The sequence below is a fragment of the Pelodiscus sinensis genome, chromosome 1, assembly GCF_052426305.1.
Source record: "Pelodiscus sinensis isolate ZL-2025 chromosome 1, ASM5242630v1, whole genome shotgun sequence".
Classification (NCBI taxonomy): Eukaryota; Metazoa; Chordata; order Testudines; family Trionychidae; genus Pelodiscus; species Pelodiscus sinensis.
Window position 1 is genome coordinate 219,950,372 of NC_143052.1, and position 27,545 is coordinate 219,977,916.

Sequence of the window (27,545 nt, forward strand, 5' to 3'; positions counted from 1 at the left end):
TAATACTGAGTTCTACATATTTATGCATTTCAGAGTCCAGAAAGTAGTGCAATAGATACTCCTGGAGGAATTCTGTACTAAAAATTTAAAAATTCTGAGCACAATAATGTTAAATTTTGTCAAAATAAAAACTATAATCACACCCGTTTCAATTATTTTGGCTTGAGTGAGGCCTTGAGGAGTAACTTGGGGCTTGTGCTACTTTAATTTAGACCAGTAACTCGTGCCAATTCAAGTCTTATTTGTGCTTCAGTGTGTTATGTCTAAATCAATGTAGTTATATCAGTGCAAACTTTCCACAATCTAGACACACCTGAAAATACAAACCCCTGTGTTTGTCTTTTAATGTGTGTATTAGTGGAATTAGACTGCATTCTGAAAGTGACTGGAAAAACAGCACCACAGGGTGCCAGGTTTACTGTCATTTTGTGCCTCTATGTCACACCTGCTCAGGTGAGCACATTAAAAGAGATGCCTTTTTAATGCCAACCTGCAAATTTAGCCTGGGTAGGTTCTTTTTTATGTTTCATTGCCAATGTGAAATATCCCCCCATTATTTGGTTAAGAAATCTGTCTGATGCAACAGGAGCCGGACTAGATTCCAGCATGCTTTCAGGCATGCAGAGCTAATGATAGTAAAATCAATAAAACAAATTATTTCTGTATAATAAAAAGATAGGGAGCAAGTCTGTTGAGTAGCAAGCTGCCATTTTTATATAATTGGTTTTCTGACCCTAATCATTTTATATTGCCAGAAAACTCTTAAGTGTCATTTGTGCTATAAATAGTGTCATCTGTGCTATAACTCTTTCATTAGTAATTGGTGTGAATTAGACCTTAGATGCAGCCTTGTTTCAGACCACTGTTTAAGACATTTGCCCTTTGTATAAGATTTGTGCCATTTCTGCATTGCCATCAGTGCAGCCCCAGTAGCAGTACTAGTGGACTAGTACTAGTACTAGTGGACTAGTAGCAGTACTAGTGTAGCTCATCAGGGATATTACCATGCTGTAGACTTACTCTGAGCTGTAGTTGGTCTACTACTATACTCGTTGGTTTTAAATCAGGAAGATAAATGGAGAACAAGTTTTTTGTGGATGCACTAATACAATTTCAGCACCTGTGTAAGCAGGTCTTTTTTCTTAGCTTCCATCCTTTCTGTAGCAGCTACTTAGACAGTATCATCCACTGTTTTGTCAATGTACTTCAGTAATCAGGTAACTAAAATTCCTCTTTGGATGTGAAAATGTTAGCATGTACAGTCATTTGTATGAGATATAAGAGATTTCTAATTGTTTCATGTTACAATGATCTTTTAAAGACTCTCTTGAACACAAGGTATGTGATTGTGATCTAGGTTAATGTAAAACATTTTATAATACTGAAAACAAAAGAATAAAGGATGGAAGATGGGAAGTGGGAAATGATATAGGCCATATATCTCTATGTTGAAGATGTCTTGCTTTGTTTTGGATTTGTACTTTAATTCCCAAATTTTCCAGAGTTTAGCTTCTGTTTGCTTTATGGCTAGCCTTAATATTTAATGCATAGATAGAGGTGTGAGAGTAGGTAATATTTAAAGGAGAAGGTTCATTTTATACAATTAATAAGAGGAAACAAAAAAAATAAAAAGATGAGAGATGAAAATCTGACATTGACTTGAGAATCTGAATTTGACTTTCATAAATGAACTGTAATTATGATGATCTTAAGTGTCTTGAGTTTCCCAATGACTTCACATGGAGTTGTGGGTACTCAGCTATTCTTCAAGTAAGTCCTGTATTTTGATTTGTATTGGTCTACATTGTATCAGTCATAAAGAAAAGCCTCTTAGAAGTTACAATCTGCCCTGAAGGGATGCCAGGCCAGAATACAGGGTTCCCTTCATAGAATCATGGTATCACAGAAATGTAAGGCTGGAAGGGACTGTGAGAAGTTATTAAGTCCAATTCCCTAAGCTGAGGCAGGACCAGGTGAACTTATGGTAGAAATGTAGCCGTGTTAGTCTGGTGCAGCTGAAACAAAAAACAGGACTGTGTAGCACTTTAAAGAGTAACAAGATGGTTTAATAGGTGATGGAAGTGGGTCTGGCCCACGAAAGTTCATCACCTAATAAACCATCTTGTTAGTCTTTAAAGTGCTACACAGTCCTGTTTTTTGTTTCAGGTGAACTTAGACATCCTTGATAAGTGTTTGACCAACCTGTTCTTAAACACCAATAGTAAGGATTCCATAGCCTCTCTTGGAAACCTATTTCAGAGCTCACCTACCTTTTATAGTTAGAGTTTTCTTAATACCTAATCTAAATTTCCCCCGTTGTGGAGGAAGTCCATTACTACTTGTCCTACCTGCAGTGGTTATAGAGAACAATTAACCACAATCCTCTTTATAACAACTCTTAACCTATTTGAAGATTATTATAAGGTCTCTTCTCAGTCTTCTTTTCTCAAGACTAAACAAGTCCCATTTTTTAACCTTTCCTTATAGATCATGTTTTCTAAACCTTGTATCATTTTCAGATGAGGCCTCACCAGTACTAAGTAGAATAAGATAATTACCACCGATGTCTTACATATGACACTGCTGTTAAAACATGATAGAATAATATTACCCTTTACATCATAGGTCACAATTGCATCATATGACACTGCTGTTAATACGCAATAGAATAATATTAGCCTTTTCCACAATTGCATCACATTGATTCACATTCAGTTTGTGAGTCACCATATTTCCCAGATTCTTTTCTGCAATACTATTGCCCATGACAGTTCTTTTTCATTTTGTAGTTGTTCATTTGGATTCTTTTGTTCCTCAGTATAGTAATTTTCATTTTAATTAATTTCATTTTGTTGATTTCCAACAAATTCTCCAATTTGTCAAGATCATTTTGAATTCTAATCTTATCCTTCCAAAATCTTGAAACCCCTTACAGCTCAGTGTCATACACAGATTTGATAAGTATATTCTCTACTTCAATAATGAAAATATTGATTAGCATCAGATCTCCTACATACCACCAAGGGACCCCGATATGGACATATTCCCAGTTCAACAATGAATCATTGATAATTTAGGGTACTACTGGCCTGGATCATTGGGCAGCAATTGATCCAGGAGGGATTGATTTATTGAATCTAGTATAGATGTGATAAATTAACTGCCAATTGCTTTCAGCATCAACTCTGGTACTTCACGTTAATGAGAAGCACAAGAGAAGTCGATGGGAGAGCATCTCCCATTGACACACTGCAGTGAAGACTCCACAGTAAGTAGAGCTAAGGACGTCAATCTACAGCCTGCCCTAGAAAATGATTCCTCACTCTCATAGGCCTTAGGGTCAGGCCAGTCCTTGCCTACAGACAACCCCCTAACCTGAAAGAAATCTTTTCCAGCAACTATGCAGCATACCTCCATCATACTCATCCAGGAACCTATTCCCACTATAAACTTTGGTGCCACCTTTGTCTAAACAAGTGACATCATCACAAGACCTAATCACATAAGCTACCACATCAAAGGCTCATACAGCTTCACATCCACTAATGTGATATATGCCACCAAGTGCCAGCAATGCTCCTCTGTCCTATCTATAGGCCAAACTATACAGTCTCTATGACAAATAGGGTTGCCAGGTGTTTGGTATTCACCCAGACAGTCCGGTATTTTCGCCTCCTGTCCGGTAAAAAAATTCAGAAAGGACACCTAAGATGTCCAGTATTTTCTGATTTTTTTCCCTGGCCAGGAGGCGAAAATACCAGGCACCTGGCAACCCTACAAACACTCAGCACCCTCCCTTCTCCCCCTGAGCCTCCCCTGGTTCCTTCCTGCTTACCTGGTTCCGCAAGGCTGCTGGCACAAAATGGCTGCCAGCCAAAAGACCAAGGGGAAGCAATGACTCCTCTGGGTCTTAGTGTTCAACCTCTCCCCTGTTCCTATCCCTGCACTCACTCTTAAAAGAGACATGCTGTTTTAATGCTGTTTTATTTTTATATATATATATATTTGCTTAATAAGTCTTGGAGTCCTTTTTTTGGGGGGGGGGGGGGATCAACAACTTTGGTCTTCCTCCCTTTTCTTCAACATAATTTTTTCCCGGTGTTTTTTTTTGGGGGGGGGGGGGAACGTTTGGTATTTTTGTTTCAAGCATCTGGCAACCCTAATGACAAAGTATTAATGGACACAAATCAGATGTTCAAAATGGTAACACATAGAAACCTGTTGGGGAACATTTTAACTTGCCTAGGCTCTCATTAATGGATCTCAAAGTGATTATACTCTTACAAAACAATTTAAAAAACCAGCTGGAGAGAGAAGCTTCGGAACGGGCCTTCATTTGCGAACTTGACCCCTTTAATCAAGGTCTGAACAAAGACATGACCTGGATGGGCCACTATGTTCAACACCCTAATGACATCAAAAGCTAAGTATCGGGCACTTACAGCCCACTCTATTAGCCTCATTTAGCACAGACACTCCAATTGACAAGTTTTTTTTTATTTTTTTCCCTTCCCTTCCCCTTTTTCTGCTATTTATTTGTATCTCTGGACCTCTTGCACCCTTCATCTGAAGAAGTAGGTTGTGCCCACAAAAGCTCATGACACTGTGACGGCATGTCGAGGGGTCCCCGACCTTGCACTCCCATCCACAGCCAGATGTGACTCTCAGCTTGCTGGCTGAGTAGAAGGTGTATTGTTTCACAGGGACACAGCGTAGCATAGGATTGATGTTAATGCAGGCACTGAGAGCAGACAGCCTCTCAGCGTCTTGGGGGGAAGGGGCTTCACCCCCTTCCTTGGTCTAAAACCTCCTCACTCCTCATAGCCCAGTCGAGACTGCATTAACTCCTAGGCCTAGTTCCCTGCCTGGTACAGTCCCTGCCTATATCCTGTGTCCCTCTCTCTGGGAACAGAAACAAAAACCAGGACTATGTACCACTTTAAAGACTAACAAGATGGTTTATTAGGTAATGAACTTTCGTGGGCCAGACCTAATAAACCATCTTGTTAGTCTTTTAAAGTGCTACATAGTCCTGTTTTTTGTTTGTTAGACTAGACCCGTGGTCACCAACCAGTAGATCGTGATCTACCGGTAGATCTCAGGGGGTCTAAGAGTAGCTCTTGAGCCCTCTCTGAACTGCGCGCCTGCGCAGTACATTTACATTAGATTTACTCATTTGAGGAGCAGCTACTCACTGAGCAACAACACAGGGGAGTAGCTGTGAGGAATGGTGGGAGCTGAGAGGTCAGGAGGGCTGAGAGGCCAGCTGACTGTGGCTTTCAGCTGAAAGAGGCTGCCCCGTGCTCCAGGTGATCAGCGGCTTCTCCTCTGCGCCTGCCCACGTGGAGCTTGGTGCACACTGGCTGAGCGCCATGGCCAGCTGGCCGGGCAGCCTCTTCTCTTCCCTCCAGCCCGGCTGCCCTGTGCTCAGCCCAGGTAGGCTGCGTCTAGCTCCAGCTGTGCTGGAGCAAGCTTCCCGGGCTGAGCGCAGGGCAGCCGGGCAGGAGCGAAGAGAAGTGGCTTCCCGGCCAGCTGGCCATGGCGCTCAGCCAGTGTGCACCAAGCTCCACATGGGCAGGCGCAGAGGGGAAGCTGCCGATCAGCTGGAGCGCGGTTTAGCCTCCTCCGGGCTGAAGGCCACAGCTAGCTGGCCAGGCAGCTTCTCCTCTGCACCAGCCCACGTGGAACGTGGTGCACCCTGGCTGAGCACCACTTCCAAATGTTGGAAAAACCTTTTTTAAAAAAGCAGCAGTATAAGGATTGGGGATAGCAAGTGATGGAGAGGAAGAGAATAGAGAGGGCGGGGCTTCAAGGAAGGGGCGGAGCTTCAAGGAAGGGGCGGAGCGGTAGATCTTGGCTTGGTCTGTCATTTAAAAAGTGATCTTGGGTGTAAAAAGGTTGGAGACCACTGGACTAGACTAACACGGCTACACTTCTATTACTATTCTGGGAACAGAGTCATTATCTCCTTATTCTGGCCCCCCAGGTGTCTAGGCCTAGTACACATCTGGAGTAAGTCATCAGGAATCACACATAACACAATACAGCCAGGGAGAAACACAGGGTTACAACAGTAGACAGCACCCCCACTATGTCATAGACACTATCTACAATTTTTGTTTAATCTCTAAAGTGCTGCAGGACCATTTATTGTTTTTTAAGTTTTCATTTACAGCCTAACTCCGCCACCCTCTGAAACTTCAGCTCAGTTATACTCTCAGCTAAAGTTGCATAGTTTAGATCGGTCTCTCTTGGTCGTGTAAACCAGCACTTACTTTTTGTGCACAATCTTTAAACCAGTTATGCATCCACATTATGCTAATTTCATTTAGACATTTAGATACTTCCCTAATTTGCTTATTGAACTGTGTCAAAAGCCTTAATGAAACCAAGATATATAATGTCTACAATTCCTCCTCTCCCTCTTTCCATCCACTAGGCCGATAAACCTGTCAAAGAAGAAAATTAGGTTGGCTTCATTACAAATTGATTGGTTTAATATTTTCTTGTTAGTGAAGACCTATGCTAAGAAGAAGTGGAAACTTACAGTGGTGTCTTTATCTCTTTTTACATCTTTAATACTTGTAATCTAATACCCTGTAATACATATTTGTGTTTATGTGCTGTGTGTCTTTCTTTATTTCTTGTTTGTTGGAAATATTTATTTTGAGGTTATCCACAAGATTACCCATGACCACATTATAATTGGTCTGTAATTAATGGGAATTGCATAGCTGCCACCACATCAAAGAGGGAGAGAGAGATTCTGCTGAAGGGCCCCTTGGGAGTGTAACAGAAAACTCTTTCTTGTTAGAAGATATTTAAATTGTCCTACTGAAATCAAATTGTGTAATCCATTTTGTAGCATTTTACTTGTGAAGGGCAATGGAGGGAGAAACTACTGTTTATTTTCAGTTACTTCTTTCCCTAACAAGTCATCCAATTCATTTATACCTAACAGCTGTGCCTGAGGTACCTCCAGATCTAGGCGATAGAGCAAGTTTCTCAGTGTGCACACACAGTTCTCCACTGTCTTGCTGTCATAATCTGATGTGTTCACATGTGCGGATCACATATAGCAAAGAATTGACCAGTCCTTCACAAGACCTCATCTGCTTCTTTGCCTCTTCTCCCGTGGAGCTTAAATTCCACAGGCATCCTGTAGTATTGCGCAGAACTTGGGAAGCCTGGAATTTAATTTTATGATCATCATCAAAGGAAGAATTATTCCATCCAGAATGTGGAACTATCAAAGTGTGTGTTAGTGTTGATAGAGCATCTCGAATGATTGTCATCTTTACTGTATCACATGAGGACAAGTTCCAGAGAACTCCTGTTACAAGCTCTCTTATTTCAGCAGACTGTGAAGAACTTCAAAAAGATCTCACCAAACTCAGTGATAGGGCAACAAAATGGCAAATGAAATTTAATGTGTAAAGTAATGCACGTTGGAAAAAATAACCCCAACTATAGGTGCAGTATGATGGGGGCTAATTTGGCTACGACAAATCAGGAAAGAGATTTTGGAGTTATTGTGGATAGTTCTCTGAAAACTTCCACACTTTGTGCAGTGGGGGTCAAAAAGGCAAATAGGATGTTAGGAATTATTAAGAAAGGGATAGAAAATAAGACACACAATATCTTACTGCCCCTGTATAAAACTATGGTACGCCCACATCTTGAATACTGTGTACAGATGTGGTCTCCTCACCTCAGAAAAGGGCAACTAAAATGATTAGGGGTTTGGAACGGATCCCATATGAAGAGAGGTTAAAGAGACTGGGACTTTTCAGTTTAGAAAAGAGGAGACTAAGGGGGGGATATGATAGAAGTGTATAAAATCATGAGTGGTGTGGAGAGGGTGAATAAAGAAAAGTTATTTATTAGTTCCCATAATAGAAGAGCTAGAGGACACCAAATGAAATTAATGGGTAGCAGGTTTAAAACTAATAAAAGAAAGTTCTTCACACAGCGCGTAGTCAACCTGTGGAACTCCTTGGCAGAGGAGGCTGTGAAGGCTAGGACTATAACAGAGTTTAAAGAGAAGCTAGATAATTTCATGGAGATTAGGTCCATAAAAGGCTATTAGCCAGGGGATAGAAATGGTGTCCCTGGCCTCTGTTTGTCAGAGGCTGGATTGGGATGGCAGGAGACAAATCGCTTGATCATTGTCTTCGGTCCATCCCCTCTGGGGCACCTGGCATTGGCCACTGTCGGCAGACAGGCTACTGGGCTAGATGGACTTTTGGTCTGACCCAATATGGCCATTCTTATGTTCTGAACTTAGTCAGTTTTGTTTGGATAATATAGAAGCTCGTGAGGTGCTTAGACAAAACTAATGTCTGATAGTGTTTTCTAAATGTTATGCTAGACTAACGTACCTGCAATATTTTAACTCAGCTCTAGGTTATGTGAAATTCTATTGCATCAAATCTTTCTTCCTTTAGTAAAAGTATTGGTTTAGAGTGTATTTATATCTAAATGTATGTAACAACATCTAAACATTTAAAAAAATTAAACTATAAAAGATACTTACATTGTCTACTGAGAATAGAATACTTACATTGTCTACTACATCACCCAGGAGAAAACATTTATACCTAAGATGTAGGTGTTATAGTATAACTGTATATACTTGTGTCAACAGTTCTATTGTTAAATGCATATGCATTGCCTTATTTCCGGTCCCACTACATAATCCTCAGCCAGCTCCTTTGCAAGTACAGTACCTAACACAGTCAGGAGCAAGTCCTTGAATAGGAGTCCTAGGTCTTTGCTAATGCAAAGAGTACATAAAAACAATATTTAGGACACATATTTAGGGCTTCTCAGCATTATTCAACTCTATTACATTCAATTCTGTAAGGATATAAGTGAGGACAGAATTGATTGTACAATGTTTGCTAGTCCTTGAGGAAAATTTCTATAAAACATAATAACCAACAATAATCTTTTTGTATCCTCCCATCAGTAAGTACATGTAATTTAGTAGATAGTTACATCTTTGCATTAGAATTCTAGAAGATGGATCAACTCCCTAGAGAAACAACACAAATCTGTGTACTAAAATTCGGTTTTAAACTAATTTCTGTGCAACTCCATGGATTTCATCCCTGTTAAATCTTTGTATCATAGCTTCCTTTTCTTTTTGTTTTTATCTTTTATATGGATGTGCATGTTTGGACATCAAGAGAGAGCAAGGAGTTCCAGGGGTTGACTGTACACTGCATGGAGAAAACTTCCTTTTGTTTGTTTTAAACTTGCTACCTATTAATTTCATTTGGTGACCTCTACTTCTTATGTTATGGAAACAAGTAAATAACTTTCCCTTATTCACTTTTTCCACACCAGTCATGATTTTATAGACCTCTATCATATCCCTCCTTAGTCTCCTCTTTTTTAAGATGAAAAGTCCCAGTCTTTTAAATCTCTCTTCATGTGGGACCCATTCCAAACCCCTAATAATTTTTGCTGCCCTTTTCTGAATCTTTTTCAATGCCAATATATCTTTTTTTTTTTTTAGATGAGGCGACCACATCTGTACGCAGTATTCAGGATGTGGGTGTACTATGGTTTTATATAGAGTCAATAAGATGTTCTCTGTCTTATTCTCTATCCCTTTTTTAATGATTCCTAACGTTCTGCTTGCTTTTTTGACTGCCACTGTACATTGAGTGGATGTTTTCAGAGAGCTATCCACAGTGACTCCAAGAGTTCTCTTGAGTAGTTGTAGCTAAATTATTCTTCATCATATTGTGTGGATTATTTTTTTCAATGTGTATTACTTTACATTTATCAGCATTAAATTTCATTTGCCGTTTTGTTGCCCAATCATTTGGAGCTTGTGTTGTAATTCCTAGCTCAAGGAGACATGTCTCCAGTAGCTCTCATTGAGCCAGCATGCTAAAAAATAATTTATCCACATTTGGTAAAGCATATGATTGCACTAGACACCCTAGTATCATTGTCCCCAATACATGGGCTACATAGTTAAAGTAGCTAGCCCCCTTCTGCTGCTTGTTGTGTCACAGATGGACTCAATTTATAGCATGTTCTGTCAGAGGAATGGTGGATCTCTTTTTGAGTTGTAATTTATACCTCTAGCTCAACATATAGACATACAGCAGTTTAGACTCTGAAGGGTAACTCAAGATACAGAAAGTAAAGCACAGCAAAAAATCAATTAACATATTACTTTCCTGTAGGTCACCCCTTGCTTGAATATACAGTAGACTTGGGACCTAGGGACCTAGGTGGTGCCGGATTATCGGATATGCCGGAGTATTGGGAGGTACTCCAGCAGGGGGCTGTGACAGGTCTGCCAGGACCCGCACTGTGTCTGGGGGTGTGGGAAGGGAACGGTGCAGAGAGGGGCGAACCCTCCGCTGTTTTGCAGGAAGACGGGGAAGCCCTATGCCACCGCCGAGAGTTTCCGGGAGAGGAGAGGGCTCCCCACCCCCCACACTGCAGTAGTTATCGCCGAGCAGGGGGGTGAGGGGTGGCGCTGCGGGACCAACCTGGCAGCACCCCAGCTGCTCTGTTCTGCCGCTTGTCTGCTGCTCATAGGTTTCAGCAGCGGCAGCGGCGGACTTGGGGAAGCGGCTGAAATTGACAATTGGCGGACAAGCGGCGGAGCGGAGCTGCTGGGGTGCTACCGGGTTGGTCCCAAAGCACCGCCCCTAGCCCCCCCTGGTTGCCGATAACTACTGCAGTCTGGGAGGTGGGGAGCCCGCTCCCCTCCTGGAAACTCTTGGCGACGGCGCGGGGCTTCCCCTGCCTTCTTGCAAAACGGTGGAGGGTTTGTCCCTCGCTGCACCGTTCCCCGCTAGCAGCTCCAATTGTCTGGCTGGCCGGAGCACTTCTGGGTTCCAGTTGGTGCCGGACTATCGGGAGTGCCAGACCACTGGATGCCGGACAATTGGAGTTTTACTGTACATCTTTCTCCCTCTCTTCCTGATACTAGCTTAAACTCCTTTCTTGTTTACATATTGGTCATTCAATATAAGTAGGTGTATGTAAATCGAAATTTACACCTTTTAAACATCATATCTGAATTTGGTTAATAAAGTTGAAGCACCTGCATATGAGAGCATACTTAGCGGCTTACTCTATTTCCTGGAAGCTTAATACTATAAGCAGGGCTCTTTAGGCCAAAGGAAATGACCTCTTGACTGGATGTATTTATTGTTTCCCCTGGGAATCTTTTCCCTCTTTGGAAAGAATGGCTCTAACACACAGTAAAACACTCTGGAAACAAACTAGTGCAATTATTTACTCATGTGTTTTGCAGATTAGTGAATGTATCCTGCTCACAGTGGTTTCAGAAAGCACTTCGATTATGTCTTTTCAAGTTTTCTAACTTTTTTTGAGCAAAATATTGTTTGGGCTGGAATTTTTTTTACTGGGTCTAAGAAAGCCAATTGTTTATTCTCTTGGAAAGATTAGCAAAATTCCAGTGATGGATCAGGGCCTGGAGTTGGGGAATAAAATAACCCAGTCAGTTGTTTTATTGTTAGATGTCTTTTTAAAAAAACTTGAGAATTGCTGTGGACATCGAGCCAGATTTTTAAAGATATTTAGGTGATTACATTTTTAATAATGTATCAGTATGGGGCTTAGAAGAATATTTTAGAAAGTACTTAGGCATTTTCATATCATTTCTCTTTCTTTCTTCAGTTTACTCAACTGTAAAGGTACGTCTAGACTGCAGAGTTTTTCTGGGATACTGATGCTATCCTGGAAAAGCTCTGCTGTGTCCAAGGAAAAAAATTTCGGAAAAGCAGACACTTTTTTTGGCATCCCTGTAAACCTTGTTCTACAAGGAATAGGGGATGTTCCGAAAGAGGGTTTTTTCCCCAACATTTGGCCCCATGTAGATGGGCCAATTGTCGGAAAAGCATCTTTCAGAAGATGTGGTTCACAATTTGTGTATCTTTTTCCAGTAGAACTTTGTAGTCTAGACACAGCCTAAAACAGGGATAGTCCAATGAACCCTGTTGTGAGTCTTTACTGGAGAATCTGCCTCTTTGTTTCAGTAGGAGCTTTAAATGTAGAGCAGTTCTAGAGTTGAGTCTAGTTTTTGTAAAGCTCTGTGAAAATGAAGAGTCCTTTATAAATGTTAAGTATTGTTGTTATAGTCCACATTTCCCCCTTCCCTCCACCCCATTTGCCATTTCCATTCAGGTTTGGAACTTGTGCTTATGCCACTGCTTTTTGCAGGGAGGCACAGCTTCAGCAGCGTTTACTTGTGTATTCGTAATCAGTTTCACTCTGCTGCTCCTTTCGGTAAAGTGACTTTGCAGGAGCAGCAGAACCACAGATGTGATTTTCCACTGCTTTTGGGGAAGTCAGAGTGTGCAGAGCCTTCTCTTCACACTGCCCAACAACAGTTGAGAATCCTGCCCGGGTTGTCCTGCTTTTGTTACACAGTGAGATGGCAAAATATAAGGAAGTTGGTTCTGCAAAAGAAGAGAAGTTGCAACATGGTTGGGGGTGAGTAATTTATAGGAGTGGGAAGCACAAGGAGATTAAGAAGACTGACAAAAGTGTGTGTCAAAGGGAGATACATGGGGGAAACCCACTGTCAGAGCTCATCATTTGGGGACAAGATGCAGTGTACAACTAGAACGGTAGATGAACACATATAGATTATTCTGAGCCCTCAGCAGTATTGTCTGTAAGCTCTTTTGGGCAGGTATAAAAGGTGAAATCCTTCCTCCATTGATATCCATGGTAAAACTCACATTGGCCAGGAATTTCACACATAGTCTCCATATATATAGAAACATAGAATCATAGAAACTAGAACTGGAAGGAACTTCGAGAGGTCGTCGAGTCCAGTTCCCTGCCCTCATGGCAGGACCCAGTACCACCTAGATCATCCCTGATAGATGTATAGAATCATAGAAAAAATTGCAAGGGATATAGTAAGCATTGATCCAATCATATATACTATGTAATTATAGAGGAAGGGTTATCAGGGATACTTCCTGATTGTCATTAATATTCATGGTCTAGAGCTGTGGTGATAAGACTACAAGAGATATTCTAGTCTTACAATCTATCCTCTGCGAAGTCTGTACATGAAATAACCTGAATCTCAGGATATAGTGTCACCACGACTAGGTGAATTTGAACCTGGTACAGCATCCCTGGAAGGAGCCTCAGAACTATTGAAATAAAATGTTATTTAATAATAAATTAAAACACCACACTGCTAAAATTTTGGAATATTCCACTTATGTGGGATAGATTTTCTCCTGTCTCCTTTGTCCTACAGCAAACAAACATTGAGTTAAACTCCTGCACATTATATGTTTGAAAGTCAGGAATATTTAAATTTCCTCAGCACACAGTTAAAGGAACACTGTCAACAGAAAATCACACTTCTGTCTAGAATGTTTTGTTTACACCACGCTTACAAGCAGTGTTCCCTCTAATTTTTCCCACCTATATGTGGAATGAATTCTAAATTCATGTGGTGGGGATAGGAACAGTGGCTTCGGAGTGCTGGAGAGGGCTTAGGGCAAGAGCAGAGGGTTGGGTGGTGTGGGTTAGAACTTTGCCTGGGGGATGGCCAGTGATGTGGGGCTCAGGGCTGGGGTGGAGGGTTGAGATGAGAGCTCCCATGGCAGTGGCCAGGGGTGTTGGGTCCAGGGGAGGGGTGCATCTCCCTCCTCAACCACAAGAAGTCTGAACCAGAGTTGGCAAATAGGGACAAAATTAGAAAGACCAAGGCATGAAATGAGATTAAACTAACTAGAAGTATAAACATTAATGAGAGAGAGTATTACAAATACAGGCAGTCCCTGACTTACCTGTCCCCCTGGTCTGCTGGACTCCCCCCAGCACCCCAGGGAGACAGGAGCAAAGCCGCTGGACCCCCCAGCAGACCAGGGACACCCGAGCAAAGCCGCCGCCTGGGCGGCTTTGCTTGTTTGCCCTGGAGCAAAGCTGCCCAGGCAGCGGGACTCCCACTGCCTGGGCGGCTTTGCTCCTGTCCCCCTGGTCTGCTGGGGGGGTCCAGCGGCTTTGCTTTGCTCTGCTGGGGGTCCAGTGGCTTTGCTGGACCCCCCCAGCAGACCAGGGGGACAGGAGCAAAGCCACCCAGGCGGCGGGGGGTCCCGCTGCCTGGGCAGCTTTGCTCGGGGGCAAAGGAGCAAAGCCACACGGGCGGCGGGGTCCCTCCGCCTGTGTGGCTTTGCTCGGGTCTCCCTGGTCTGCTGGGGGGGGGGGAAGGGGTTCAGCTAGTGCGGCCCCCCCAGCAGACCAGGCTTTTGTTGCGGGATGCTTCGGGTAGAGCAGCTGGGGTGCTGCCGGGTTGGTCCTGTGGGAACCTACCGGGCAGCGCCCCAGCTGTTCTGTCCCAGGCTCTAGTTTCAGCAGCTGTTGAAACTGATCAGGCTGATTCCAGGAAGCTGGGGGCAGAGCAACTCTGCCTCCGGCTTCCTGTAGTCAGCCCCTGGTCAGTTTCAGTGGCAGCAGCTGAATCTGGAGCCAGTTCCGTCTTACATACAAATTCAACTTAAGAATAAACCTATAGTCCCTATCTTGTACGTAACCCGGGGACTGCCTGTACCTGAGAAGCAAGAGGAGGAGAAAGGACAGCGTGTTACTAAATGAGGAGGGAAAGACAATAACGGAAAATGTAGAGATGGCTCAAATGTTGAATACATTTTTTTCTTTGATTTCACCAAAGAAGCAGAAAATGGATTAATAACATAGAGAATGTCAGTGAACGTAAGCAGGACCTAAGGCAGGATCCAAAGCAAAACTGGAAAAGAACAAGTGAAGATAAGTTAGATGTCTTCAAGTCATCATGCCTGGATGATAAATATTCTAGGATACTTGTGAAAACTGAGGAAATCTCCAAGCCGTTAGCAGTTTTCTTTGAAAACTTGCAGAAGATGGGAGAGATACCAGAGCAGTGTAAAGGGAAAATATAACACTTATTTTTTAAAGAGGGAACCAGGACAAGCCAGGGAATTTATAGACCCGCCAGGTTAACTTTGGTACCCGGAAAGATAATGTAGCAAATATCAAACAATTAGTTTGTAAGAATCTTTACGAAAATAAGGTAATAAATAAGTCAGCCTTGATTTATCAAGAACAGATCATGTCACACCAACCTCTAATATCCTCCTTTGACAGGGTAAAAAAAACCTTGTGGATAGGGAAGAAACAGTAGATGTTATTTATCTCATTGCATATAAGGTGTACTGCAGAAGCAGATCTGGGTTTATAGAGGATCACAAACTAAAAATGGGTCCATGAAAAAAGAGAACATAATTCCGCATGTGTAGCAGGAATATTGTAAGCAAGACACGGGAAGTAATTCTTCCATTCTACTCAGCACCAATAAGAAAGACCACAGTTGGGGTATCATGTTCAGCTCTGGGAGCTGCATTTCAGGAAAGATGAGGACAAACTGGAAAGAGTACAGAGATTAACAGAAATGATTAAAGGTCTAGAACACATGCCCTATGAAGAAAGATTGAAAACATTGGATTTGTTTAGTCTGGAGAAGAAAGACTAAGATGGGAACATAAGTCTTCAAATATGTAAAAAGCTATTGAAAAGAGGAGGGTGGTAAATTGTTCTTCTTAAGCACTGAAGAGAAGACAAGAAGTAATGGGATTAAATTTCAGCAAGGGAGATTTAGGTTAGACTTTAGAAAACCTTCTTAAGTGTAAGGGTAATTAATCACTGGAACAAAATAACCCAGGGTTGTGGTACAATCTTCATCACTGGGGCTGTGTCTACATCTTGCCGCCTGTCTACACTGGCCGCAAGTATTTGCGCAAGAACACTGACATATTGTACAAAATAAGTGCTTCTTGCGCAAATACTCTGATGCTCCCGCTCACGGATAAGCCCTCTTTATGTAAGTATTCTTGCGCAAGAGGCCAGTGTAGACAGGCAACGTTAATTTCTTGCACAAGAAAGCCCAATGGCTAAAATGGCCATCGGAGCTTTCTTGTGCAAGAGAGCGTCTACGCTGGCACGGATGCTTTTGCGCAAAAGCACATCTCTTGCGCAAAAGCACATGCCAGTGTAGACACTCTCTTGCACAAATACTTTTAACGGAAAAACTCTTCCATTAAAAGTATTTGCGCAAAATCTTGCCAGTGTAGACGTAGCCTGGAGGTATTTAAGAGCAGGTTAGACAAATACTTGTCAGGAATGGTCATAATAGACCTGCCTCAGTGCAAGAGACTCAACTAAGGGTACGGCTACACGGTGGGATTTTTTTCCAGAAGAAGGTATGCAAATTGCTCTTGGATTTGAATATCTTCTTCCAATTCTATTTCCGGAAGATGCTTTTCCTATATTTGGCCTGTCTACATGGGGGGCAAATGTCAGAAAAAAACTGCTCTTTCGGAAGTTCCCTGTATACCTAGTTTTATGAGAAATAAGGGGTCTTCTGAAAGAGGTTTTTTTTCCCAACATTTGCCCCCATGTAGACAGGCCAAATATTGGAAAAGTCTCTTCTGGAAATAGAATCGGAAGAAGATATGGAAATGCGAGCGTAATTTGCATACCTTCTTCCGAACACTCACCCCTGTTGAGGTCCCTTCTCCAGTCCACATTTCTGTAATTATTAAAGAGGGCTCTATCAGTAAATGGATTAATTTTAAAAGTCATTAAAGATATAAATTGAGTTTCCCTTTAACATATACATCTGATATTAAGACATAAAAATATCACTATTATACAGTACAGTAATAGTGCTGTATATTAACAAAGGGGATAAGTTTCATGTAAAAACTCAAGTATGACATTCCATTTAATATAGTTCTATGCTTTTAATGAATGCAAACAGGAAAACAGGGCCATATCAATGTACACCTTATTGCTCAGATTATTTGTATTCTGTCTCTCTGCCCTTGTTTCCGTGGGCATTAAAAGTTTTAGTACCACTTAGCAAAATGTGCAAAGAAAATAAGTGCCAACATGATTTCTGGATACAATATTGTAAGTACATCATGAGCTATTTTGAAACAATGACTCATGCAAAGTGTTAATAAATGTGACTGTACAGAGATTGCTTGAAACTACGTTAGTTGAACTACAAAAGAGAAGAACACTTCTTAAATGCTGGTTCCATTCAAATCAGGATTAAGTGAGTCTGTAAACAACTTACCCATCTGTAAATGTGTCTGTCTTAAATAGCAGAATACCTATTAGATCAGATTAGTTCATGTACTGATGTACAGATTAGCTGTGTGTCAGTTTTCTGATGGAGAGTTTGGTAGATTGTACCATGAGCTTTATGGAGAACTATGCAGCTTTTACTTTTACTTTTACATTTTACTTTTGGCTGGGGGAAGGAGACAGGAGCAAACTGAGGGTATGTGTCTGGCCAGGGGGAGGGGATAGGAGCGGGATGGGGGTTTGCAGTCTCTGCAGAAGGGGTGAGAGGGTTGAGAGGGGTGGCTTGCTTTGTGGAGAGGATCTGGCAAGGCCTGAGGGAGAGGGGGGTTGGATTCGGATGGCAGAAGGGACCCAGCACCAGCAGCTCCTTCCTGGCTGCTCCACTCTGGACATGAAGTGGGAGCTGGAGCTGGAGCTGGAGCTGGAGCTGGAGCTGGAGCTGGAGCTGGAGCCGGAGCCGGAGCCTCCCATGCCCGGAAGGGACAGCCCATGCTGAGGCTGGCCACAGCATGAGGATGGAGATGGAGGCGGGTGAAGGTAGAATGAGGACACCGATGATGTCAGTCTCTCGTCCCACAGGCGCTCTCTCTCTCTCTCTCTCTCACAGACAGACAGACGTATTGTAAGTGTGTCTGGTATTTTTGTTGAAACCATCTGCCAATCCTACTTATAACTGTGGGCACTCAGGACATCTGCATATCAGGACCAATGTGTCTGAAGTTGTGTGGCTAAAGATGGAGGCACCAGAAGCAGTGAACACTTTAGAAAATTCTGGTCCAAATATTTATATCAGTTTCCATGTCTCTAAAATGGGGCTCACACCTACTGGAGTTGGTGAGGATTTGAGATGAAATTGTAGCTCCACTGATGTTATTGGAAGTTTTGCCATTGGCTTCAATAGTACCAGAATTTCATCCTCAAACTTCAGAAAAACATTGTAAAGATTTGCAAATACTTAAAAATGTCAAAATACAGGACAATGTAGCACTTTAAAGACTAACAAGATGGTTTATTAGATGATGAGCTTTCGTGGGCCAGACCCACTTCCTCAGATCAAATAGTGGAAGAAAGTGGTCACAACCATATATACCAAAGGATACAATTAAAAAAAATGAACAAATATGAAAAGGACAAATCATATTGCAGAACAGAAGGGGGATGCGGCGGGGGGGGGGGGGGGAGGAAGGAAGGTAAGTGTCTGTGAATTGATGATATTAGAGGTAGGGAGAGTGGGATGTTTGTGAGTTAATGGTATTAGAGGTGATAATTGGGGAAACTATCTTGGTAATGGGTGAGATAGTTCAAATGTTTGTTAAGTCCTTGTTGGAAAGTGTCAAATTTTAACATGAATGACAGTTCAGAGGATTCCCTTTCAAGTGCAGATGTAAAAGGTCTTTGTAGCAGAATGCAGGTGGTTAAGTCATTGAGAGAGTATCCTTTCTGGTTAAAATGGCAAGAAACTGTTTTCTCTTTGTGATCTTGTCTGATATCTGTTTTGTGGGCATTAATCCTTTGGCAAAGTGTCTGAGATGTTTGTCCAATGTACATAGCAGACGGACACTTTCGGCACATGATAGCATAGATTATATTTCTGGATGCGCAGGAATATGTGTTCTTGATCTTATAACTCACTTGGTTAGGTCCAATAATGGTATCAGCAGAATGAATATGTGGACAAAGCTGGCAACGGGGTTTGTTGCAAGGGAAGGTACCAGGGTTGGTATTAGTGTGGTATGTCCTGTGGTGGTTGGTAAGAATCATCTTGAGGTTAGGTGGTTGTCTATAGGAGACTATGGGTCTGTCTCCCAGAGCCTCTTTGAGTATGGTATCCTGTTCCAATATAGGCTGTAGTTTATTGATAATGTGTTGGACAGGTTTAAGTTGGGGGTTGTAGGTGATGACAAGTGGTGTTCTATTGTTGGTTTTCTTGGGTCTGTCTTGAAGTAGATGGTTTCTAGGTATTCGTCTGGCTCTTTCAATTTGCTTTTTTTTTCTAAGTTTGAGTTCATCTGTCCTGTTTGTTTCTCTCCTGAAGTCATAATATTCTTTGTTGCAAGATGTCATCATCACCTCTCTGAGTAAAATATACAAAATAATCAGCAGTATACTCTTTGTAAGGAACATATCTTTTGTGCATTTTTCTTCATCATTTTTTCCTACCTTCCAGCAGAATGCCAGATGACACCTGCCAAAAGGAAGAGTGAATTAGTTGCATGTTTGTGCTCTGCTGCACTCACTAGATATGTGTTACTTTGTCAAATTGAAAGACTACTTCTCATTTTCAGAGCATTAGTTGCTTTTTTGGTCTTGTACTTTAATGATAGCCTAATGCATAATTCCACAGACTACAAGAACACTGCCATTCTGCCAGCTGTGCTAGAATATAATGCAATGTATTTTATTTATTTTTGAGTCCACGGTAATTCAGATTGAAGTCCAGTTTATCTTTTCTTGGGTATTATAATGCAAATCCTTTCTATCTATTATATGCAATGAGACCATATATGAGCAGGAGATCGATACTGGAAAGAGGTAATTTTTGAAAATTTCATTTAAAAAGCAACCATATACTGGGAAGTGCTTATAAACTGTGAAATAGAGCATATACCTAATTATTGTTCTGGCATTGAAATATTTCAGGAAATGTGATATATTTATAGACAATGCAGAGGCTTTGTACTGTGTAAATAGTCTGAATGCTGTGTTCTCTTTGAAACAATGGGAACCCCATGAAAGTAAAGACTTCTGTATCCATGGAGAAAAAATGTGTCAAGGAAGGAAAAATAGGGACTGTATTTTACCTTCAGCCAGGGGAGCTAGTGTCTTCAGGCCCCCAGACAAGGTTTGGGGAAGGCCTGGCTCCTTGCATCAGAAGGGGAGGGGCCTTGGGTGGAAGGGGTGGGGGCAGGGCAGCCAGTCCTCATTGCTTTTCGGACCATAGTGCTGGCCCCTCCCAAACACCCAGTGTTTCAGCAACGATTTAAAGGGCCCAGGGTTCTGGCCACTGCAGCAGTAGCCACGGATCCCTTTGAATTGATGGGACCAGGGGAAATTGCCCTCTTTGTCCCCACCCCCACCCATTCCCCTGCCTGCCCCGTCTGTAGTCCTGGCTCCAGCCATTTTGTTACATGCTTGTGAACATCACCAGCAGAGATGGGTCCTGTGCTCTGGGCTTCCTATTTCCCCCTCCACAGCCCAGCTGGGCCATGCACTAGCCAACCCTGCTCTCCCTGTCCCCCTGCAGCCTAGCTGAGCCACACTTTGGGCTCACACCCTCCCTCCTTGCATCATGCACCCTTAATCCTAACCCTTTTCCCCCCTCCCCCATTGGGCTGGGATTCTCTGATCCTGGAACACTGGTTTATAGAGGTGCAACATATATTATATATGATGGCAATCCAGGTGTTAGATTGACTATTGTTTAGCAGTCAATTTACTTTGAGAGTCACTGGCACCAAAAAGAAAACGGATTGAAAATAGTCTTCCTTCGTTGCTGTAATTAATCCAGGTCACAGTCTTTTCCTTTTTTTTTTGTTTTTTAAATCATAGTTTCAAGGCACATTTATTTTGTTTTAGGGGTCCTGGTGAGTTGAGGGAATGTCAATCAGCCAGAGAGCTGCCCCTTGTACGTTGGCTGAGGAATCAGTGGAACATTTCTGTCCCCATGCATGGGGGTGTTGAGTACAGTATGGAGAGGAGTGCTGGAGAGTACTAGCAATTCAGTTTAGCAAATCCATCAAGGATTTTGTTGGGTTTTTTTAAGACAGAAGCTATGCAACCTTAAAAGGACTTGTTTAATTTTTTGTGTGTGTCTACAGAATATCTCAAGTTTGTAAGGAGCCAGCAAATCCTCTCCTCTCCTCCCCCTGACTCCTTTTAAGTGAAAATTATGGAATAATTCACATTCCGTGTTTTACTGAAATTCATATTCCATTTCACAACTTCAAATAATATAATAAAATCTGACAGTGAAAAAGCAGCATGTGGACTATTGTATCATTCACATTTAAAAAATAGGTGGGGAAGAAATGCTGGCTTCTTACATCCTTGACATAGTGAGCACAGGGGAAAAACAGAAATGTAAACAAGTCCTTTTAAGGTGATATAAGCAGTATAACTAATTGCCAAGGCTATTGGTGCTGGATAAATCATTAAATATACAAATGGAGTAATGCAAGAGGCACCAAAGGGGAATGGAGAACAGAAAAAGGGGGCAGAGCAGCCATAAAGATTGAGACATATTATAGTGTCTTTGCCTCAAAATAGGTTCTGGTAGCAGTAGTATATTTGCATTGTGCATGACTGGGGAGGTGGTCACTTTGAGTACGTCTACACTGTTTGGAATAGTTATTCTGAAATAGCTTATTTTGATACAGCACGTCTACACTGCAGGGAAACATCAAAATTAGTCTGTGGCAGGCTTCCCTAATGTAGATGTGCTTTCTCAATTTAGAGCCCCAGAAGGCACTGGGGAGGAATAATTTAGAACGGCCATGATGAAGTGCTATTTTGAAACAGCAGCAGCGTAGTGTCTACACATGCCTTATTTTGAAATAACTATTTCAGAATAGGCGTTATTCCTCGTAGAATGAGGTTTACAGATTTTGAAATAAGCCGTCCATTACAGGCAGTCCCTGGGTTACATACAAGATAGGGACTGTAGGTTTGTTCTTAAGTTGAATTTGTATGTAAGTCGGAACTGGTACATATTGTAGGGGAAACTCTAGCCAAACATTTCTCCAGAGCTCAGTTTTATTCTCCCACACCTCACTTCCCTCAGTCCTTTATTCTCAAGCTGAGGTGTCTGCTGAGAGAAGCCGCTCCGTGTCTCCCTGGTCTGCTTGGGGGGGAGGGGGGCGCTAGCTTCGTGTCTCCCTGGTCTGCTGGGGGGAAGCAGCTAGTGCGGAGTTGCCTCACCCCGTTTGTAAGTAGGGATCCGATGTAAGTCGGATCCATGTAACCCGGGGACTGCCTGTATTTCAAAATTATTTTGAAAAATTGGAATGGCTGTGTAGATGCTCGCATTGTTATTTCGAAATAACTTTAGTTATCACAAAGAAATGATCAGTGTGGACTCACCCTTAAAGAAAGACCTGAATGTGTTTTACAGGCTTCCATAAATTATTAATGAAAGTAATAATTAAGGCTATTTAGATTTCAGTTTATATGATTTGGTAACAGAACTGAGTAGCATAGTATAATGATCATTTGCCTGTCATTACACAGAATGCTGTCTTACCTCACAGATATTTTGTAGCAGTGAAACTGTCTGAGCTACTGAACAAACCGAGAAGTTTGGTTGTTGCTTTTCATGCACTGAATTTTTTCCCAAGTGCTTTATAAGCCTGTCTTTCTAATCCCTCCTGCATTTCAGTGACTAGCTTTCCTTCCAGCAGGCCGATCATTTGCATGATTAGTTGTGACATTTGACAGTATAGTAGGCAACAATATAGCAAGCTCTTGGTTTAAAAATTGAGTAACTAGATTGAATCTGCGAGATTCCAGCATCATTTGTGTACAACATGTGGCTTTGATACAGAACAATAAGCTTGTATTTAATACTTTGCCAGTCTGAGGATTCAGCACAGGGTACCTTGCAGAATATTTTGTAAAATCAAGCCCTGGAACAACACACCATGTTATAAAACAATGGCATTTCTTAATTCTACATATGATATGAAGGGCTTTATTCTAGAGATGTTAGTGGTTAACAGTTATGGGTTAACTAGTTAGGGCTTGGAGCAGCCCTTTGCCTGCCATGGGCAGGCACGCTTCAGCCCAGCCGGAGCAGCCCCCACCCATGGCAGGATGAGGGGAAGTTGCTCTACCGGCTACTCTCCCTGTTTAATCAGTTAGCCAGTTAAACATAACCTTTATTCCTTTAGGCATTGTGTTCCATGGATTTCAAGAAGCATGATTATCATGGGATTCTGTACTCACTGCTGGAGTGCCTTCTTCTGGCTGCATCTGGGGATTAGCTCTGCCAGTCTGATGCCCCCTCCTGCAGTTACTCACTCTGTCTCTGTTTTGCTGTTTTGGAACTCACCTGCTCCCTCTTTGTGGCTTGGCCCTCTGGCCAGTTCACTGTAATTTCTCTCTTATATGGGGGCACATGTGTCAAAGTCTCACAGGACCCACTTGCCTCTTTCCTTTTGTTGCACCTTAAAAGTGCCACTTTCCCAGTGGCTGGTAGGGGAACCCAGGCCCATCTTCTATACTGTGTTCCAGCTCAGGGAACCCAAGGAGAGAGCACTACCTACAAAAAGCAGTCAGGGTTTGCAGTCCTAAATCTTACAGCTGTAACCCTGGGCTATTTCCTACATTATCTTCTCTTGTCCTGGTAATGAGTGACTGCAACTTCTTTCTTTCTGCATCTCCCTTCTACTGCGCTTTCTACAGGTGTTTCTTGTTCCTCTCCAGTTGAGCTTCATATCTAATCAATTCTCCTTGCTCCCTGACTGCTCATCCAGGTGCAGCCTGGAGACAGTTGATGGGCCTACCTGACCCCCTAAATCCAGTCAGGGTTTATGTGGGGTTAACACCTCATCACAATGATATTCATACTCCAAAAGTAAAATTCCAAATGGAAAATTCTTTTCCTCCTCAGCCTACCTGCTCTGAAACAGCAAATTATTTGGCCTATGTTGACTTCACCAGTAGTGAATGAGTCATTGAGTTCAAATCTGGCCACAAGTATAATTTATTCAAATTTTTTTTCAAGCATTTCCCTTGTTATATGTGGATTGTTTAACACATATTTCATAGCTCTACTGATACCAGTGTTCTCTGCATTATAAGGTTCTGATCTGATACAAAATATATCGAAATGATACAGTAGGTTGTGTTGGTGTGGTTTATAGGTGAAAGAAGGTATAGAGTCAAACACAGTAAAAATCTAAAATGAATTAAATGGTAGAATCTCTATGGATAGAAATTTCATGCTTAAACAATACGAGTATAGCGGTAGGGATATACTACTCACCACCTAGTCAGGAAAGTGACTGTGAAATGCTCAGGGAAATTAGAGAGGTCTGAAAGCCATAAAATTGAATAATGATGAGGAAATTCAGCTATCTTTATACTGACTGTGCATAGGTCACCTCAGGAATTGGCACAGAAATAAAATATCTTGACACCATATATGTCTGCTCTTGGAGCAACTTGTCCTGAAACCCACAAGGGTGAAGGCAGTTGTTGATTTAGTCTTTAGTGCACAGAATCTGGGCCAAGAGGTGAATATAGGTGAACCTCTTCATAATAGCAACCATAATACATTTAACATCCTTGTAGGAATAAAATGCCAAAGAAACCCACCACAGTAACATTTAACTTAAAGAAGGCAAACTGCAGAAAATGAGGAAGGTAATTAAATGGAAAGAAACAGTCACAAGGGTAAAATCTCTGCAAACTGCATATTAGGGATGTTACAATTAGATTAATCAATATAATAGTTGATGGAATTTCCATCGACTATTTGATTAGTTGATAAGGGCTCTTCCACTTTCAAATGTAGCAAGAGCCCGCCCGGCTATTGCTACATTTCAAAGGTGGGAGTGCTACCTGGTGTTCCGCCTTTGAAATGTACAAGAGCCGCAGCACGGGCTCTTGCGGTGTTTCAATCCTTGAAATGTACATGGAGCCTGGGGCTAGTGGTGGACTCTGGGTGGGCGGGGGGCAGGGGTGCAGCATAGGAGAGGACAGAGGTGCAGCGGTGGCATTCCACCTTTGAAATGTGCAAGAGTCCCCACTGGCACTCTTGTACATTTCAAAGCGGAAGCGCCACAAAGAGCCTGGGGCCAGCGAGGGATTCTGAGTCATGTGCTAGCCCCAGGCCTCTATGTGGCACTTCCGATTTGAAATGTACAAGAGCTCCAGCAGGGACTCTTGCGAATTTCAAATGTGGAACACCATTGCTGCACCCCTATGCTAGAGCTGGAGCTGGAGCTGGATTGGCTCCCCCCAGCATCCTCTCCTCTTCCTGCCCTCCCTTGCTGCCTCTTTCTGATAGAGGCAACAAGGGGGGAAGCGACTAGTCGACTAGTGTGTTGATGGTCTGATAAGGTTTTGCTTATCAGATAGCTGACTAGTCGATTAGTTGCTTGCATCCCTATGGCAAATGTCTGTTTAGAAGCATACTAGCAGCTCAAACTACACCGATACCTCAGATTTTTAAAAAAACACCAAAAAATACCACTAGGGCTAACCAGAGTACAATGAATGGTGTGGAGAAGGTAAATAGAAACGTGTTATTTATCCCTTGACATAATGATATTAATAGACAGCAGGTTTAAAACAGAGAAAAGGAAGTACTTTTTTATACTGCACTCAGCCTGTGGAGTTGTAAGGGCTAAAAGTACAACTGGAGTCAAAAAAGAATTACATAAGGTTATGAAAGATCTGTTCCTTCATACCTATTAGTTAAGGTGGTGAGGAATTTAATTGCAGGACTAATTGATAGAAGGTAAACGTTGGCACTGGATGACGAGATGGAACACTCTAAATTGATCTTTTCTGTTCATTCACTTAGAAGCACCTGGTGCTGGCCACTGTCAGAAATAGGATATTGTTCTAGATGAATCATTCATTTGACCCGGTATGGCTTTTCTGAGGTAAAAGGGAGACTGCTGATTTTAAAGGGAACTGGATCAATTCCAAGTCATCCTTTTACTGATGTTGCTGGTTCGCTGTATGTCAGACAATCCATCATAGTTTAAACATTGTCTAGTTACTGTGTCTTTTGCTGAAGATGGCTCCAGTGCTATTCTTCAAAAACTGACAAGGCAATCATTTTCACTGACTTCATTTGTAGTTGCAGAGATGTGTTGGGAAGCAGAGTAACTTAATCTATTTTCAAAAGCTTCAGAGGGGTAGCCGAATTAGTCTGTACAGGATAAACTTAAAAACCAACAGATAGTCTGGTAGCACTTTAAAGACTAACAAAATATGTAGATGGCATCATGAGCTTTCATGGGCACATCTGGTCATCCAACACTCCGGTCATCTGAAGAAGTGGGCTATTTATCTATTTTATAGGTCCTTTATGTAGTTACTAGCAAGAACGAATGAGCCCCATTGCGCTACATTTTTTTTTTTAATTTTGGGCTTGCCTAGTTTATTGATTGTATACTGATTACATTGCTGATTTAGTTTCCCTAATTAGCACCCTGATATTTGGTAGATTCTTGTCCCAAGATTAGGCAGAGTGTTATCAACATCACTGTTAAGTTGGGGGCTTCAGCGTGCACAGTTGCAACACTCACATTTATGAAATCACACTGTATTTATAAAAGTACTTTTATTAACTCTAACCCACCAATAAAGAATGAGCTGAGCATCCATATACTTACAGCATTCCTTGCAAAACCACCTGAAATATTAGTTCTCACCTTCCTCGACTTTCCCCTTGCTGTCACCAGGGGTCCTCATCATCCTGGCATCTTCCAAGAGCTACCTCTATTCCTTCCAAATCACATAGCCTGGGATATAGCTTGTCAGAGCTGTCCTTACCCACAGGCAAAATAAGCAGTTGTGTAGGACACCCAAAGATTAGGGGCACCACTGATTCTAAGGGCTCATCTAGACTACATGGAAGATTCGAAAGAGGATATGGAAATTCTGTGGGAATTTGCATATCTTCTTCCAATCTCACTTTAGAAAGCAGAGCTTCAAAAGTGAAAGTAATCAAGACATGTATTTTTTGGCAACCCTCCCTTTTATCGAAAAGCCGCCTTTCCTTAAAAAATGAGGAGAGTGAGATTGGAAGAAGATATGCAAATTCCGCAGGAATTTACATATCCTCTTTCAAAACTTCCACGTAGTCTAGATGAGCCCTTAATGTCCACCCAGCTGTCTCTTCCTATCCCTGTTTTGTGACTCTGCTTCCCCCTGAAAGAATCTAATTAACTTAAAAGGGAAAAGGCCTTCCAGAGCTATTAGCAGAACCTGGGAAAGACCCCTTCAAGTGGTAATGAAGCCATCTAACAGGCATTTGTTACCCCTGTCAGTTTCTGAATTTTCTACATTAGTCTATAGGACCTTAGTTTAAAACTTGTTTTAAAATATTTCATTATTGAGTTACTGAAGATTATAAAATCGCATTTCTAAAAAATCGTCCTCCTTCATGGCTGCCATTGGTTATATGGGCACCAGTGTAATAGTACTGTGTAGGTCCCATAAATCCTAAGGATGGCCCTGAAAACATTAGGCTGATGCCTCTATGCCTAATGTATATTCAGTAGAGGTTTTAGACCCTTTTCCATATGTAATTACCTATTAATACTGGGATTCCCTTCTCCCATGTGTTATTAATCCGTTTACATCAAGCTTATTAGCATACATGTCAATTCATTACCATACCATTCTTGTGGTCAAACATTTATTGTCCCTAACTA

General features: G+C 42.0%; 1 protein-coding gene across 4 annotated transcripts in view; it reads left to right on the forward strand.

The window, feature by feature from the left end:
* Window positions 1-27,545, forward strand: part of ARHGAP6 (Rho GTPase activating protein 6) — a 478,385-nt gene that overhangs the window by 258,606 nt on the left and 192,234 nt on the right. Inside the window, exon 1 of one of the 4 annotated variants that reach the window (XM_075914924.2) lies at window positions 16,492-17,122. The exons of the other annotated variants lie outside the window; for them this stretch is intronic. The gene's annotated coding sequence lies outside the window, so the exon portion shown is untranslated. Of the gene's footprint in view, window positions 1-16,491; window positions 17,123-27,545 lie in introns of those variants that run through there. 4 annotated transcript variants of the gene reach the window in all.